Source organism: Hyaena hyaena, unplaced genomic scaffold, assembly GCF_003009895.1.
Source record: "Hyaena hyaena isolate Hyena2069 unplaced genomic scaffold, ASM300989v1 scaffold_275, whole genome shotgun sequence".
Lineage (NCBI taxonomy): Eukaryota > Metazoa > Chordata > Mammalia > Carnivora > Hyaenidae > Hyaena > Hyaena hyaena.
The window spans coordinates 1305422-1321333 of record NW_024080908.1 but is presented as its reverse complement, the minus strand read 5'-3'; the positions used below and the strand labels follow the sequence as shown (position 1 = coordinate 1321333).

The window sequence follows — 15912 nt, the reverse complement described above, 5'->3', positions numbered from 1 at the left end:
CTGTTTCCTATTGTGTAAAATGGGAATCATTTGTCGTTTGGCTTCTACCAATTTGCCATACTACCCAGGAATGAAATGAAGTAACATTTGAGGTCTTGATCTAGTTGGCACACAGGTGACAGCTAATAGTTCGGTTGTACACATTATCTCATCCTTTTAAAAAAAATTTTTAATGTTTTTTACTTATTTCTGAGAGAGAGAGATGGTGTGAACAGGAGAGGGTCAGAGAGAGAGGGAGACACAGAATTGGAAGCAGGCTCCAGGCCCTGAGCTGTCAGCACAGAGCCCGACGCGGGGCTTGAACCCACGAACCGTGAGATCGTGACCTGTGGCCACCCATGCGCCACATTATCTCACCCTTAACAGTGTTGGGGGGGCAGGAAAGGATGATAATATAAGGGGAGATACTGTGGAATCTTCATCAAATTCTCTCCTATCCTCAGGTTGAAACATTTATTTACCATGTTTGGTAAATCATTAACTAATTCTTTCTAGACCATACAGACTATTTTCTGTCCCAGTTTCCCACATGTGATTAACCAAGCTGAAAGCCCAAGTTGAAGATTTCAACGGAATTCAACTCACTGCCAGATCCCTTGGTTTCTTAACGACTTTGTTTCTCCAAGTGGGAACCCAGCCTCCTCATTTCCCATCATCTGCCTCTCTGTTTCTTACTTTAAGGAATGAAACTCCATGGGGAAAACACTGGCGATTCTGGTCCATGCAAATGCATCTGACTGCTTCTCACTTGGATCACCTTCTCGGCACTCAGTTTATTTCCGGAAGCACATCAACTCCAGGATGTGCAATACTCTGGGACAGAGCATTCCCCCTGCTTGCCCGCTAAGGAGATTAAGCCCCACAAGTTAAGGCAGCAGACACTCGAGCACGTACTTCCTCTCACCACCCTGTTTATGTTCTTGCCGGCCTGAGAGTGATTTCTGTGGTGAAGCAAGGCCACGCTCCAACCCCTCCCCTCTCCGATTTCTGGCCTTCTAAGAAGTATCTGTAACTTTTTCACCTCTACTGGTACGTTTTTACCACCAATTAAGACATTTTTCATTGATGGTATTATGCGCTAGCCTAGGCATCTGGATCCCACCTGCTGCTCTTCCAGCATCGGCCCTGGGGGGGCCCAGAGGGAGGGTAGAATTTATCACTAACCTTCATCTCTGACACTTTTAATCTCAGGAAGAAGGTCAGAGATATAAGGGGGATTAAATATCACTAATGAGGCAGTGGAAACTCTCCTTCCGGTAATTTTCACAAGTAGTCAGTGAATACTAGGTTTTTACAACAGATCTAATGTCATGTAGATCCTAAGGGTGATATACAAGAAACACGCCACATGGAGATTGGCAAAGAAAGAAAGAAAATCAACAAGCACAAAGCCTCAGAGAACAGGAGGGTCTATGTGGGTTCACTTCTGTGCCCCTTATTGGGCACCTTGTAGGAGATCTGGTAACAAGGGTGACCAGGGGCTATGATAGGTCCCCCTAAGCCTGTACAGCCCAAATGTCAACCTCTGACTGCCCCTAAGTGCTCCACCTTGCTGAGTCTTGTCTTTGAACACTGTAGTAAAACTTGGCTTGAATGTCAAGTGTATCAGGAAAGTCAGAATCCTTGTCAGAATCTCTGAGGATTCTCGAGGTGCTCAGAGTTTCCCCAAGCCTTCCCGGTTCTCAGGTCCTTCTTCTAAATGATGTAAGTGAAACTGTCTTGCATTTTATTAGGAAAACGGCAAAACATGTGCAAAAGAAGAGTGCAGCAAAGCTTCACATTTCAATTACCCAGTTTCAACAATTTGTGGTTGAACTTAATCAATTTCCCCCACTTCCTACTGTCACTGGATCATTTTAGAGCACATTCCAAATATAGTATTATTACCAGCAATAATACTGTTTTCATTTATACGTTATATTTTACTCAGTATGGGTGGCAAACAGACTCTAAGGTGGTCCCCATGATTCTCGTTCTTTGGTGCTCACACCCTTGTGTAGCCCCCTTCCCTTGAGTGCAGGCAGGACATGGGACTTAACTTCTAACCAATAGAACATGGCAGAATACACACGACTAAGCAACATAAAACTGTAATATACATCTTTCTAGAAGACTCTCTCTTTTGCTGGCTTTGTAGACGCAAGTTGCCATGTCATGAGCTCTCCTATAGAAATGTCCTTATAGGGGTGCCTGGGTGGCTCAGTGAGTTAAGCTTCCGACTTCACCTCAGGTCACGATCTCACAGCTCATGAGTTCAAGCCCTGCATTGGGCTCCATGCTGACAGGTCGGAGCCTGGAGCCTGCTTCAGATTCTGTGTCTCCGTCTCTCTGTTCTTCCCCCACTTGTGCTCTATCTGTCTCTCAAAAATAAATAAACATTTAAAAAAGAGAGAGAGAAGGGGCCATATGGCAAGAAACTGAAGGTGGGCTCCACGTTCCCAAAAAAACCTCAGTGTCTCCTTTTTTCATGTTCCTCCAGCTCCCTGTGAAAGATACACACACACTATAGAGACTGCCAGCCAACTACAGTCTGCCTTGCAAAGATTCTGAGAGTAAAATCTTTCTGATTAGAGAAACGAATTCACACAGAGAACACAAATTACAGGGCTCTTTGTTTTCTTCAGAAGATTTCTTAATCTATAAAAAAAAAAAGTTCTCTACTTCCAAGGTACCATTACATTCTGTCACACAGCAAGAGGAAGACAGAAGCTGAACTGAAGACCAGGCACCAGGTTCTCCCTTCCCCAGAAGCAGTCCAGTAGTAGGTGGTTAAGCACATGGGCTCTGGTCAGTAGAAACAAAATGCCCAGTTTCAAATCCCAGCACCACTAGTTACTAGATGTGACCTTGCCACATAACTTAAAATCCCTATACTTCAGTTTCTCTGTAATGTGAAAATAAGTTTTATAAACAATTACTCACTTTCTAGGGCTTTTGTGAGGATTAGATGACTAATCCATGCAAGGCACTATGTACAGGTTGGGCCATACAGTAAGCACTCAATTCAATAGAGTTTATGTCTCTTAGGATGAAAAAAATAATGTGCATGGACAGCTTCTTTCCAAAAGTGCAAGAATCAAGACTGAATGTCTGTAGAGTACCCTGTATTGCTTAGAGAAAGATGTCATGGCAAGAGATTTAATATATTTTATTTTATGGGAAGAAGTCACAGAGGAACCCCAAACATACTTTTTCCATGGGGGAATTACCTGCTTCTGGATTCAGTGAGGTCATCCACCATTACCATGGTAACACTAAAGCCAATAACTTGAACTTAGGTCACAGCAGCTAAAAGGAAGACTAATCAATTTGGGAATAATTAATCTGAAATCCATAGCTACGTAGGACTCAACCAAGATTCCTGGGAACAGTTTGTAAATCAGCTTAAATCAAAATATACCTTCTAAAAGAATAGAGAATGAAAAAACCTAAAACAAAGAAAAAAATTAAATCATCCTATCTTTATGGTGCATTTACTATTCTAGTGAGTCATAGAAGAATGATACCAGAGTCTAGAAACAAAGACATAGGCAAGATTACTTTCTTTCAATGGATGAAATTAACTGGTAATGGTTCTCAAACCTCTTTTTTCATTAAAACAAGGCAAATGAACCCTATTTTATGTTGAAAACATTGACCCATTGTATTTTCCTTTCTATAATGTTATAGATTTCAGAATTATAGCATTTTGAAATGAGAAGAGATCTTCCCACATGGTTTTATAGATTTTTTTAAAAGCCAATATTCAGAAGACTGATGTGATGTGACTGAGTCCCAGTTCTCCTGAAGGGTCCAGGGAAGTTAGAAATCCAGGGTTCCAAGCCACATTTTTCTGCCTTTTCTAGTACATTGGCCTACCTTTACTGAGAAGCTGACATTTCATCATGTTCTGCTTCACCAGAACTTTTCTATCTAGTGAGGGGGTGGGTGATATTGAATCTCTTCCCAGCTGCCCCGCATCCCGGGAAAAACAAATACTGATGTGTGGGGGTTGACAGCATCTCCGAAGTTTCCAAAAATGCCTCTCATCTGAGGGAGGCTACATTCCTTATTTCCATTTTGCAATGATTCTCCTCTATCATCTAACCCCTGCTGAAAAAGAGCCCTTTGGGTAACCCATTTCCCTTCCAAACTTTCTCTTCTCTCCCAAGCATCGTTGCCAGCTCTGCATGTTCAAGAGGTAGAGGGTCTCATGCTCCACTCATGGCTCCTGGGCCACGGTAATGAGTGCCCCCTGAAGCCTGGATTCTTCATATTTCCAAACTAGTTTTGCAACCTCAGTTTGATTAGCAGGTCCAAAGGAGAACTTTTTGGTTGCCTCTGTTCTGCTCAAGAGGCAAACATTTACTAAATGGAATAAGCATGGGTATGCAAAGAAGAGATCCATATCTAACTTCCAGAGGTCTGCCCTGCCCCAACTGTGGCCTGGGTACTCAATGCTGTATTTGTCATATTTATATCTATAACTGATGGCAATATCTTCCCCAAACTCCCTACCTGCTATCCCTTGTCTGTTCATCATCCCTACATCCCTCATCAATCCATCTCACAGTCACTGAAATAGCCTTCATCAAGTCTGATTTTTCATGATCTCTCTCTTGCTTTGCTCAATAGCTACAATGTTCCACTACTCAATGGGATAAAATCCAAACCCTTCCACTCGGGATAGACCACTCCACTGTAGCCAAGCCTACTTGCCTGGCTCACTGCCAGACACTCCTTTGCTCTTGTCATTCCACAGCTACAATGTCTTCCCATCACACCACTTCCTGGCCCCAGCCTCTCTCTTCAGTTAGGCTTCCTTTGCTCCTCACCAGAAAGGAGGGGCCATGATGCTCAGAGTGAGGCAGGCAGTGGTACCCCACGTCTCCATCCTCCACTAAATCCTAGCGGCAGACTCTCAGACCCTGGCTGCCAGGGCTGCCCATGGCTCACGTCTTCCCACCTGCCATACTAGCTCTGCCCCTAAAAGCGGTCTTAGGTCTTGGTCCTTTCTGTTAGGTCCTGGCTGATTATCCTGCTCACAAGATTAAGTCTGCCTTCATTTTTCCCTGTTCCTCAATTTCAGCCAATAGCTGGGGCTCCATTCTCTATAGGCTGATCGCCAAGGCACCGAGTCCCTGCTCAGCCTGCACACAGTGCGCTTCACTTAAGTGATTTGATGCCAATAATAACAGCTTCCATTAGTTGTTTTTATTTACAAATTTCATATTTATCTTAAATCTTACTTACATTATCTATTTAACTCATAGATGTTGTTTATGTTTTTTTATATGCTCTTTATCAAGTATTTTATCAACACTAAACCTCATGATAGCCCTGATCGGAATGTATTCATGTTTGGATTTTTCATATGAAGAAATCAATGCTCAGAAAGGTTGAGTAACTTCCCCAAGGTCACATAGCTTATGAGTTATAATGATGTCTTTTTTCAAACTTGACCTAAAATCTGCCTCTTTTATGAAGGCTTTCCCATTAATGCTTGCTTCTTGGCCCACGCGCTCTGTTTGTGCTGCAGCTTTATGAGCTGCAACCATGTCTCACCTCCTTACTGATCCTCAAGGACAAGGATCTCTTCACAGACAAAATAATGTTGATTCCTCCAAAGACAGAGAATATCGTAGGAAATGGCGTTGATTGACTCATTCTACCTGCCAGCACCCAAGAGTGAACTGGGAGGAAGAATGTTTGGGTTTAGAAATGTAGATTAACACTCCTGAGTGGCCTCTCTGCTCAGTGACTCAAGCTTCTTTATTGAATGGGCATAGTAAAGCCCGAGGCTGCCCCACCTCCTATGGACAGGGGCTACCCCGCCAGGAAAGGCTCCCCCACTTCTAACTCATGACACATCTTGAGAACAGCAGAGCACAGCCCACAACCAGGGAAGCACAAAGTTTTTCAGTGAGCGGGCATAGCAGTCAACACTTACAGAAGAGGAGATGGAAGGTTGAAGCATTTAAGTAATTTGTTCAAAATCATTCTTTAAGAAAGAGGCAGGGCACCTGGGTGGCTCAGTCAGCGAAGTCACTGACTCTTGATTTGGGCTCAGGTCACAATCTCATGGTTGGTGACATTGAGCCCTATGTCAGGCTCTGCACTGACAGCATGGGGCCTGCTTGGGATTCTCTCTCTCCCTTTCTCTCTTCCCCTCCTCCACGTGTGCATGCTCTCTCTCAATCTCTCTCTCAAAAGAAATAAATTGGAAGGAAGGAAGGAAGGAAGGAAGGAGAGAAGGAAGGAAGAGAGAGAGAGAGAGAGAAAGAAAGAAAGAAAGAAAGAAAGAAAGAAAGAAAGAAAGAAACAAAGAAAGAAAGAAAGAAAGGCAAAATTAGTTCACAAACCCCAACCCCTTGCCTCACAGCCAGCGCTCTCTGTTACAATAAACATTTGCCTGTCCTTGCATGAGAAAATTCAGTGATGCAGACTCTAGATAGAAGAGAGAATGCCACATAAGAAATTTCCATTTCTACAGGTAAATAGATGCTAACAAGTTCCAAATTCCCTAGCTAAAAATACTCTGAAAACAACTGTGACTGGACCACAGCCTAACGCAACCTTGATGGAAATATCACATTATTCTTCAGCCTCCTAAACTCTTTTGTTGAATCTGATGCACCTCTCTCTTTGCCTTATTTCTCCTGGGTCACAGGAATTACACAGCTGATGACTGAATGACTGAGGGCACCAGAGATCTATAATAATTCCAATATACAAGCGTAAGGCCTAATTTTAGACTTTCCGAGGATAGTGGACATTCTGGAGATTTGAAGTGTTTCCGTTTTGGTTGCTTGGGCTTTGGCTTCTTGTTAATTAGCAGGATTGGCTTAAAGGTCACCCAGTGCCGTAAGCCCCATCATCTGAAGTGGAAGAAGGACTGAACAGTGAAAAATCACTGAAGCTATGAATTGCATTTGGAAATTACATCTTCACTAAGATGTGTGCCTTCTCTCTGAGCTCTGAAGCTCATTTGCGGACTGTGTCAAGGACAAAGAAAACCTGTTCCTTAATTGCAGGAAGGGTGAGTCTCTGCTCACCTACGGAGGGGCCGGCAGGCTACTCCTACTAAAAATACCTTTCTTGCCTTTACATTAGTCACTGGCATTCTACTTCTGGTCTTTATGACCTTTGAAAAAGGTCTGTCCGTGGACCCAAGGACAGCAGTGACCTTCATGTGTTTTCACAGTGCTGCTGCAACATAAAAATCCAGAATGGTATTGGGGGGAGTCTCTATTAGCAGGGAAGGACCCCATCTACACCAATCTTTCCAAGGAAGGAGCACACAGTGAGCAGAAAAGATGTCCCCATGACAGCCACCAGCCCAGTGACATAGGAACACTGTGCAGTGCCAGGGCAGACTGTGAGAAACATCCATGTGACACATTTTATTAAATCCCTATTGTGTGCCAGGAAGTGTACTGGCTGGTATGAAAGCAAAAAAGCATCAGTCGTGGTCTCCATCTTCATAGATGGCATCATCTAAGGGAAAACCAGATAAATGCTTCAAAAACATATATTAGAATGTAATTTATAAGATCTTTTGGAGGGCTAGGGGTGCCTGGGTGGCTCAGTGGTTAAGCAGCCAACTTCGGTTCAGGTCGTGATTTCACAGCTTGTGAGTTCGAGCCTCGTGTTGGGTTCTGTGCTGACAGCTCAGAGCCTGGAGCCTGCTCTGGATTCTGTGTCTCCCTCTCTCTCTGCTACTCCCCGACTTGTGCTGTCTCCTTCTGTCTCTCAACATTAAAATAAACATTTAAAAAACATCTTTTGGAGGTCCAGAGGCAAGAGCAATAAGTTCTACCTGGGGTTGGGGGGAGGTGTCAGAGAAGTCTTCATTGATAAAGGGGTCACTTGAATTTGGCATTGAAAGATGAAGATGAACTCATTCCAGGCATGGAAGAACAAGGGGAAAGCAATCCAGAGAAAAAGTATGAAAAAGACAAAGATGCAAAAGTCTGCATTTGGAGGATAATGGGTACTTTGGAAGAACTTCAGCCAACAAAATGGTTTAGCAGAAGGCTTGGGGGGCACCTGGGTGGCTCAGTTGGTTAAGCGTCCAACTTCGGCTCAGGTCATGATCTCACAGTTCAAGGATTCAAGCCCCGCATCCAGCTCTGTGCTGACAGCTAGCTCAGAGCCTGGAGCTGTCTTTGAATTCTGTATCTCCCTGCTCTCTGGCCCTCCCCTGATCTCTCAAAAATAAATAAAACATTAAAAATTAAAAAAAACAAAACAGAAGGCTTGGGTCAGCTTTGCCTCTTGGAAAGGGGTTCTGACGGTAGCATGGGAACGGGGTAGAAGGAGGCCTCTGAGTCAAGGGCGACCATTTAGAGACTCTCTGCAGTAAACTAGATAAGGGCAGAGGAAGACCTGACTGAGCACAGAGGCCATGGGGATGAGAGGAGGGAACTCCTCTCTTGATCCTTTGGATGGATTTTTTAAAATCCTATTTGAAAAATGAACTAAATGGGTGCATGGTTTCAGAGTGTGCAAAAAACACTATCACCTTCATGATTTGATGCCAGTCATTCCCTAAATGCTTTGCAGTAGGCAGAGAAATCATCCAATGATGCTATTTCATCTTATTTTATTCTTCATTTAATCCAAGGTTTCAAGTTTATTTTTATAAACTTGAACAAGATAGTTTCTTATGGTTCTTTCCCTCTGTTCCTCTATGAACTTTGTCCTTGTGATTTCTTTTTTTTCTTATTTTTCACTTTTCATTTAAGTATAGTTGACGTATAATGTCATATTAGTTTGAGGTGTATAACAGAGTAACTTAATAATTCTTCACATTATGCTATGCTCACCGCAAGTGTAGCTACCCTCTGCTACCATACAGTACCAGTGACTATATTCCCTATGTTGTACCTCTCAGCCCTGTGCCTTAATTTCTTTATAACTGGAAGTTTGTACCTCTTCATTTCTTTCACCTATTTCTTGTACTCACCTCCGTCCCTCCCCTCCAGCAACTGCCAGTTTCTTCTCTGTATGTATGAGTCTGTTTCTCTTTTTGTTGTTCTTTGTTTATTTGTTTTTTAAATCCCCCATCTAAGTAAAACCACTTTTGTTCTTCTCTTCCTGACTTATTTCACTTAGCATAATGCCCTCTAGGTCCATCCATGTTGTCACAAATGGCCATATTTCATTCTTTTTATGGTGGAATAGTATACTATTATATATCTATACCACATCTTCCTTATCTATTGATCCACCAATGGACACTTAGGTTACTCCCATATAATGAAGCTATTTTAGAGAGAGGTGTTCGGGGCACCTGGGTGGCTCAGTTGGTTAAGCGTCCAACTTAGGCTTAGGTCATGATCTCATGGTTCCTGGGTTCAAGCTCTGCATTAGGCTCTGTGCTGACAGCCAGCTCAGAGCCTGGAGCCTGTTTTGGATTCTGTGTCTCCCTCTTTCTCTGACCCTCGCCTGCTCATGCCCTCTCTCTCAGAAATAAATAAAACATTAAAAAATAAATAAATAAAGACAGGTGCTCAGAAGAAACTGACACAGGGGTGACTGGGTTGCTCAGTGGGTTAAGCATCCAATTCTTGATTTTGATTCAGGTTATGATCCTACGGTTCATGAGATTGAGCCCTGCATTGGGCTCTGTGCTGACAGCATGGGGCTTGCTTGGGATTCTCTCTCCCTCTCTCTCTGCCCCTCTCCAGCTTGCTCTCTTTCTCTCTCTCTTTCTCACAATAAATACATTGATAAAAATGAAAAAAATTTTTTTTAAAAAGAAACTGAAACTTGAAAAGGGGAGGTATTGTCCAAACCATGGGACATTATTCCAGGACAACCAGTCTAAGAGATATTGATAGGAGCAAAGATGCCTGATGGTGAGGGAATGTGGCAGCATCAGGAGAACAGAGACAATCACAGAGGAGGAGAGACAAACTTCTCCTGGTCATTGCCATGAAGACACAAACGTGGTTTTGTGTTTCCAACCTGTAAACAATGAGAAGAAAACCTGCCTTGACTCCACTGTCCTTATGTATTACCAACCCAGTCCTCCAAATCATTGTCTACACTTGCTGTCTCCAAAGCCTCTCTTTCCATTCTCCCTTGAACCCATTCTACAAAAGCTTTCCTCAACACCACTCCACAGGGAGTCTCGTCAAAGGCATGAAAACTTCTCTCTTTCCAGACCTATGATAATCAATTCTCCATCTTCATTTCACCAGAACTACCTACAGCTTTGAGCACAGCTGATTCCTTCCGTCCTTTGCTGCCCTCCCTTCACTGGCTCGCAGGGATGCCCCCTATGTGGTTTCCTCTTGCCTCACTGTCTCCTCCTCCATTTATCATGGGTTCTTCCTCTTCTACCCACATCTCCATGTGGAGGTGGCCCAAGGCTCCTCCCCCGGGAGTCATCTTTTCTAGCAGTGCTCACTTCCTGGAGGATCTCAATCCCTCACTGGGCTTTCAATTTCCTCTATTTGCTGAAGACTGGCACATTTAAACCTTTCTTCATTCCGCCTAGACTTCTTGCCTGAAGTTCAGACCCATATATCAGCTTCCCACTCAACTTCTCTTCATTCTTTTCCTAATAAATATCCCAAACTCTATGCATCAAACTCTAAAATTCTAATACCCACGTTCTTCAAAAATTTGTTTAACCTTCAAATATTCTCTATTCTTCCAGCTGCTCAGCAAGATTTTTTGGAGTCATCTTTCGTTTTTCTCACATACTTCAGATCTGATGTGGCAGCAGTTTCTGCTAGTTCTACCTTCAGAAAGCATCCAGAATCTCACCACTGCCTACCAGTCCCCGAATACCACCCTATTCTCAGTGTCTACCCTTTCTTACCTAGATTACGGCATGTGATAGGTTGAATTTCATGTCCTACACACAAAGTAGTTAAAGGCCTAACCCCCAGTACCCCAAATGTGACTATTTGGAAAGAATGTCCTTGCAGGTGTAATCAAGGTAAGGAAAAGTCATTTGGGAGGGAGCTTACTTAATTCAATAGGACTGGACAGACACACCCAGAGGGAAGATGACGTAGGGACACAGACAGGACAGCCCTGTGAAGATAGAGGCAGAGATCTGTGTTATGTTGCCATGAACCAAGGACCTGAAGCTACGAGGAGTTGGGAGACACAGGAAGGATCCTACCCTAAGGCTACAAAGAGAACGTGATCTGCCCAACACCTTGATTTTAGACCTCTAGCCTCCTGAACTGTGAAAGAATATTTTGTTCTAACTGGTTTCCCCACTTCCACTCTTTCTCTAAATGTATTCCCAACAGAGAAACCCAAATAATCCTCTAAATGTAATTCAGACCCTGTCATATCTCTATTCAAAACTCTCATCTGGCTCTCCACCTTACTCAGAAGAATAAGTGACTCCTCATGTCCCTTATTACCTATGACTTCACCTTTTACTATTTTCTCTCCTGTGTACTCTGATCCAGCCACTTTGTTGTTCTTCAAACACATCAGCCACTTTCACACACCCATGCTCTAGCAGTTTCCTGTACCTGGAAAATTATTTCCCCAGATATTCACATCCTTCTAACCTTGGCATTCATGCTGTAATCTGCCCTGCCCTTATAATCCTAATTCTTTTCATTCTGATCTTCCTCTTTTTTTTCCATAGCAGTTAACTGTCTCCTGTCATATTCATAATTTTCTTACCTACTCCACTCATTGTTATTGTCTACCTCTACACACTACAATGTAAGTTTCAAGAGGTAGATATTTTATTTCCTTTGTTCACTATTTTATTTTAAGCATTTGTACATATGTACATAGCATATGTACAGTACATAACACATATTAGAATTTAATAAACACTGGCTGAAGTATCAAATAAATGTTTTGCTTCATTATTTTTCCTAGAGATAGTCCTAGGTCAAACAGTGACAAAAACACATGTGTATGTGTGTGTGCATGTGTGTGTGTATGTGTTGAGGAAAGGATGCAATTTGGAACTGGGTTCAAATCCCAATCCTGTCCATGTCTAACTGGATAACCTAAAGGGAGTCACATCAAATGCTTCAATTCCATCATTGTAGAATGAACACATCATTTTATATATATGTATATATATATATATATGTATATATATATTCCAATATGATATAATAATTCCTACATCAAACAGTTGTGAAGAGTAATTTGAAAATACATGAAAGTGTTTTGGCACATTAGAAAACATTGACTACTGTAATTGTGTGTGTAGTGATTTTTTTTTTCTTTATAGTTTTATTTGTTGTCAACACTCTCTGATTAACCTGGGAATTTAGTTCACCAGGAAGACATGGTGTGGGAGAAATGGAATCTGGTCTGGCATTGGGTCTATGTTTATGGCTTGTAAAGAGCAACATATAAAGCCCCTACAGAACAAGTTAATGAACTAGACAAGGTCATATTGGCCTGTGCTTCCTCTTGCTTCACCTCTGACGTGCACAGCATACTTATCTTTATCCCTCTATTTTTTTATAGCACTTTTGATTCACTGGGAATGAACCTAAGCCAACTACCTCTCCTTGTGCTTTTTACTTAGCTTCAAATTCAGATGTTCAGTCTAAAGAAATCTTGGCTGAGGTGAAAAATTCCTTCAAACTCGTGTGTTCTGAACATTAACTTGCTCCACGATATTCTTGCCAGCCAAAAGAGAAAGTCATAGTGATAAGGAGGAGAGAGCCAAAGAGCTCCAGACCCAGAGTTAGCATTCTGGTACCAGCTATCTTTCCAACAAGCTATGAAAACTTCAAATCATTTGCCCTCTTAAATTTGGAATCTTTGATCTTATTTGTAAGGGAGAAATAAGCTATTTTCATTTTCTCTAAATCTTGAGGTTGCCATGCTGACAGTAAAATCCATCTTTGGATTTAGCCATCTTGGCAGATTCCATATGCATGTGGCTCAGGCATGGGGCTTGGAGAGAAGGAACTAGAGGAGTATGGTAGAGGCAACCAGTGCTGAGTGACCATTCAGATTCAGTCCAGGGATCTCTGGGCTGGATGATATCTTTCTCTAAAATATAGTTCTTTCTTCTATAAAACAAAAATAACACCCACCTCATTAAATAACGATTAATTCATGCCATATACATGACATATTCATTACAGGGCTTAGTACATAGCAGAGGCCCCCAGAATGGCAGCAACTATTGTAGTAGAAATGACCTTGAAGTCACATTTATAAGCCCCATTCACCAAAAGAGCCATAGTAACCAAAAGAGATAAAGTAGTTAGGAATTATTTTTTTAAATTCTTTTTAATGTTTATTTTTGAGAGAGAAACAGACTGCAAGCAGGGGAGAGGCAGAGAAGGAGGGAGACACAGAATTCAAAGACAGGCTCCAGGCTCTGAGCTGTCAGCACAGAGCACAACACGGGGCTCAAACTCACAAACCACGAGATCATGACCTGAGCTGAAGTCAGTTACCTAACCGACTGAGCCACCCAGGCACCCTAGAAATTATTTTTTTTAAGAGGTGAGTCTTGTATTAGGTCTGAAGGTTGTATAGAAATTTCACCAGTAGAGGCAAACGCAACTGCGTGAGAAGATTTGGCCTTCTGCTGTGCTACAGAGCAAAGCTTGTTCCTTCCCTGCTCAGCCATGCAGGTTGAATTGACCAAAGCAATGGTTATGGAGAAGCCTAGTCCCCTGCTGGTTGGTTAGGAATTTGTGAGACAGTATTACATGCTGTTGAACCCAAACGTGCTGCACAGCTTTTATGGAAAGAACTCTTCTTATGTCCATGGGGGATTGAATTCAAATGAAAAGTCATCAGATCCCATGCATGGACAAAAAGAAATCCATAAGAAAGTGATGTCATAAAATTTTCAACGGCCACACTAAGGTTTGCCATGGTGATGCTCATACCACTCTGAGTGATGCTATGGTGGTCCAGGTGATGGAGTTGCCCTCTAATAACAACCAGGCTTTGAGGAGATTCATGCAGACATTTGTCCTTGCTCCTTAGGGCTCTGCTGCAAATAAGTTCTACCTTCATAATGATATCTTCAGATACCAAGAGGTCTTTGGTGGTTTTGTCACTGGGCCTCAGGAGAAATCCGAGGAAGAGGTAGAGGACCAGAAGAAAGACAGCAGACACCTGAGGTGGCACCTGATGATTCTGGAACTTTCCATGACCAGGCTGTCAGCAATGACCTGGAAGAATATTCAAAGAATGTGTTGCTGAACCAGAGCCTGATCCTGAATCAGAACCAGAGCAAGAACCCATGTCTAAAACCCAGGGAGAAAAGTCTGAGCCAGGATTGGAAGAAATTACTCCTGAGGATGCTCAGAAGAGTTCCTCCCCAATGCTTACGGACACAGCTCAGACCCTACAGGAGGACCTGAGGACATTCTCTTGGGCATTTGTGACCAGTAAGTACCTTCCACCCAGTGGAGCTCTTTCAGTTACTGGGATACCATCTTATGTTGTTAAAGTACCAGCTTCACAGCATCATCCATGGTCTAAGCCTGAATCTCAGATTCCACCACTGAGGCCTCAGAAGGATCAAAGAGTGTGAGAACAATGAATAAATAGTCCTCCCCAGAGGCGATCTACACCAATCTGTGAGGCTGGTGAGCAAGGTAACATTGAACCCCGAAGAACCTCAAGACTCCCTGAAGGTCACCAACTTTTCACCGGCAACCTGCCACACGAAGTGGACAGATCAGAGCTTAAAGATTTTTTTCCCAAGTTATGGGCATGTGGTGAAGCTATGCATAACAGCAGCAGGAAGTTACTCAGTTTTAGTTTTGTTGCGTTTGATGATTCTGAGCTTGTTCAGAAGGCCCTTAGGGTGCCTGGATGGCTCAGTGTATCATGCATCAGACTCTTGGTTTCAGCTCAGGTCATAATCCCAGGGTCATGGGATCAACCCTTTGTCAGGCTCCAGGATGAGCATGGAGCCAGCTTGGGATTATCAATCTCTCTCTCTCTCAATCCCTCTTCCCTTCTCCCTCTCTCACACACTATCCTCTCTCTATATAGAATAAGTTAAATGTTTTTTTAAAAATTAAAAAAAAAACAAACCCTTAGCAACAGGCCTATCATGTTCAGAGGTAAGGTCCATCTGAATGGAAGAGAAGAAGATGTGAGTCTTCTCCTAAGAAGGGGACCATCGCCTGCAGGGGCCTGGAGGTGGGCCGGATGGTGGACAGAGAGGCCCTCCCAGTGGAAGCAGGACTTGGAGCACAAAGGGAATTATTCCAAGGCAATGAATTGCTCTTCATTGACCTTCACATAGCAATACCAATCTAGCTCCTGCAGAGAGGTGAATTCCTTACACCAGTGCTCGGTATCCTGAAGTACGACCCTCGTCTATTATAAACTGCTGATGTTTGTACAATTTTACTTTTTCTGTCAATTCTGTGTGCTCCTTCTCCTTGCCTTCCATCTCCTCACCATTCAGCCCTTCACTTCCATTTTCATGGGATGGTATTTTAGGAAAAACAGTTTCAAAGAAGAGTATAAGACTGAATTTCCTTGCTTCACTTTTGCATAAACACACTGGGCTCTTTCTTAACAGCCGTTTCCCCAGAGGAATGTATGTTGCTTATTACTGACATTTGGTATGTTTCATTTATTGGACTATTTCTTGTTTTCTATGTGTTTCAAAAGCCTGGTAGAAACACAGTACTTGATCAGTATTTTGAAGGCAGGGGGGAGAAAAGAATTTTCACAAGTGGAATGAAAGAAAAATGGCCCATTATGGGAGAGAACCATCATGAACAATACTGAGAAGGTAGAAAGGAGCATAGGGTCTTTGGGAACAAAAAGTAGAAAGTCAAACGACTTGGGGGCAAACGATAAAACCATCAGAAGATAATTGGATAGAGAGGTAGATGTTTGTTGTTATTGTCCTTCCAGCTGTCATCCCAAACCCTTAATCAAGTAAAAGAATCCTTCTTGTTTGTGAAAACTCCATCTCATGCTATTCAG

The 15912-nt window shown here is 42.7% G+C and overlaps 1 pseudogene; it reads left to right on the top strand.

Annotated features, from left to right (window-relative positions):
• Positions 1-13402: 13402 nt before the first annotated feature.
• On the top strand, positions 13403-15191 carry LOC120241050 (annotated as a pseudogene).
• Positions 15192-15912: the final 721 nt, after the last annotated feature.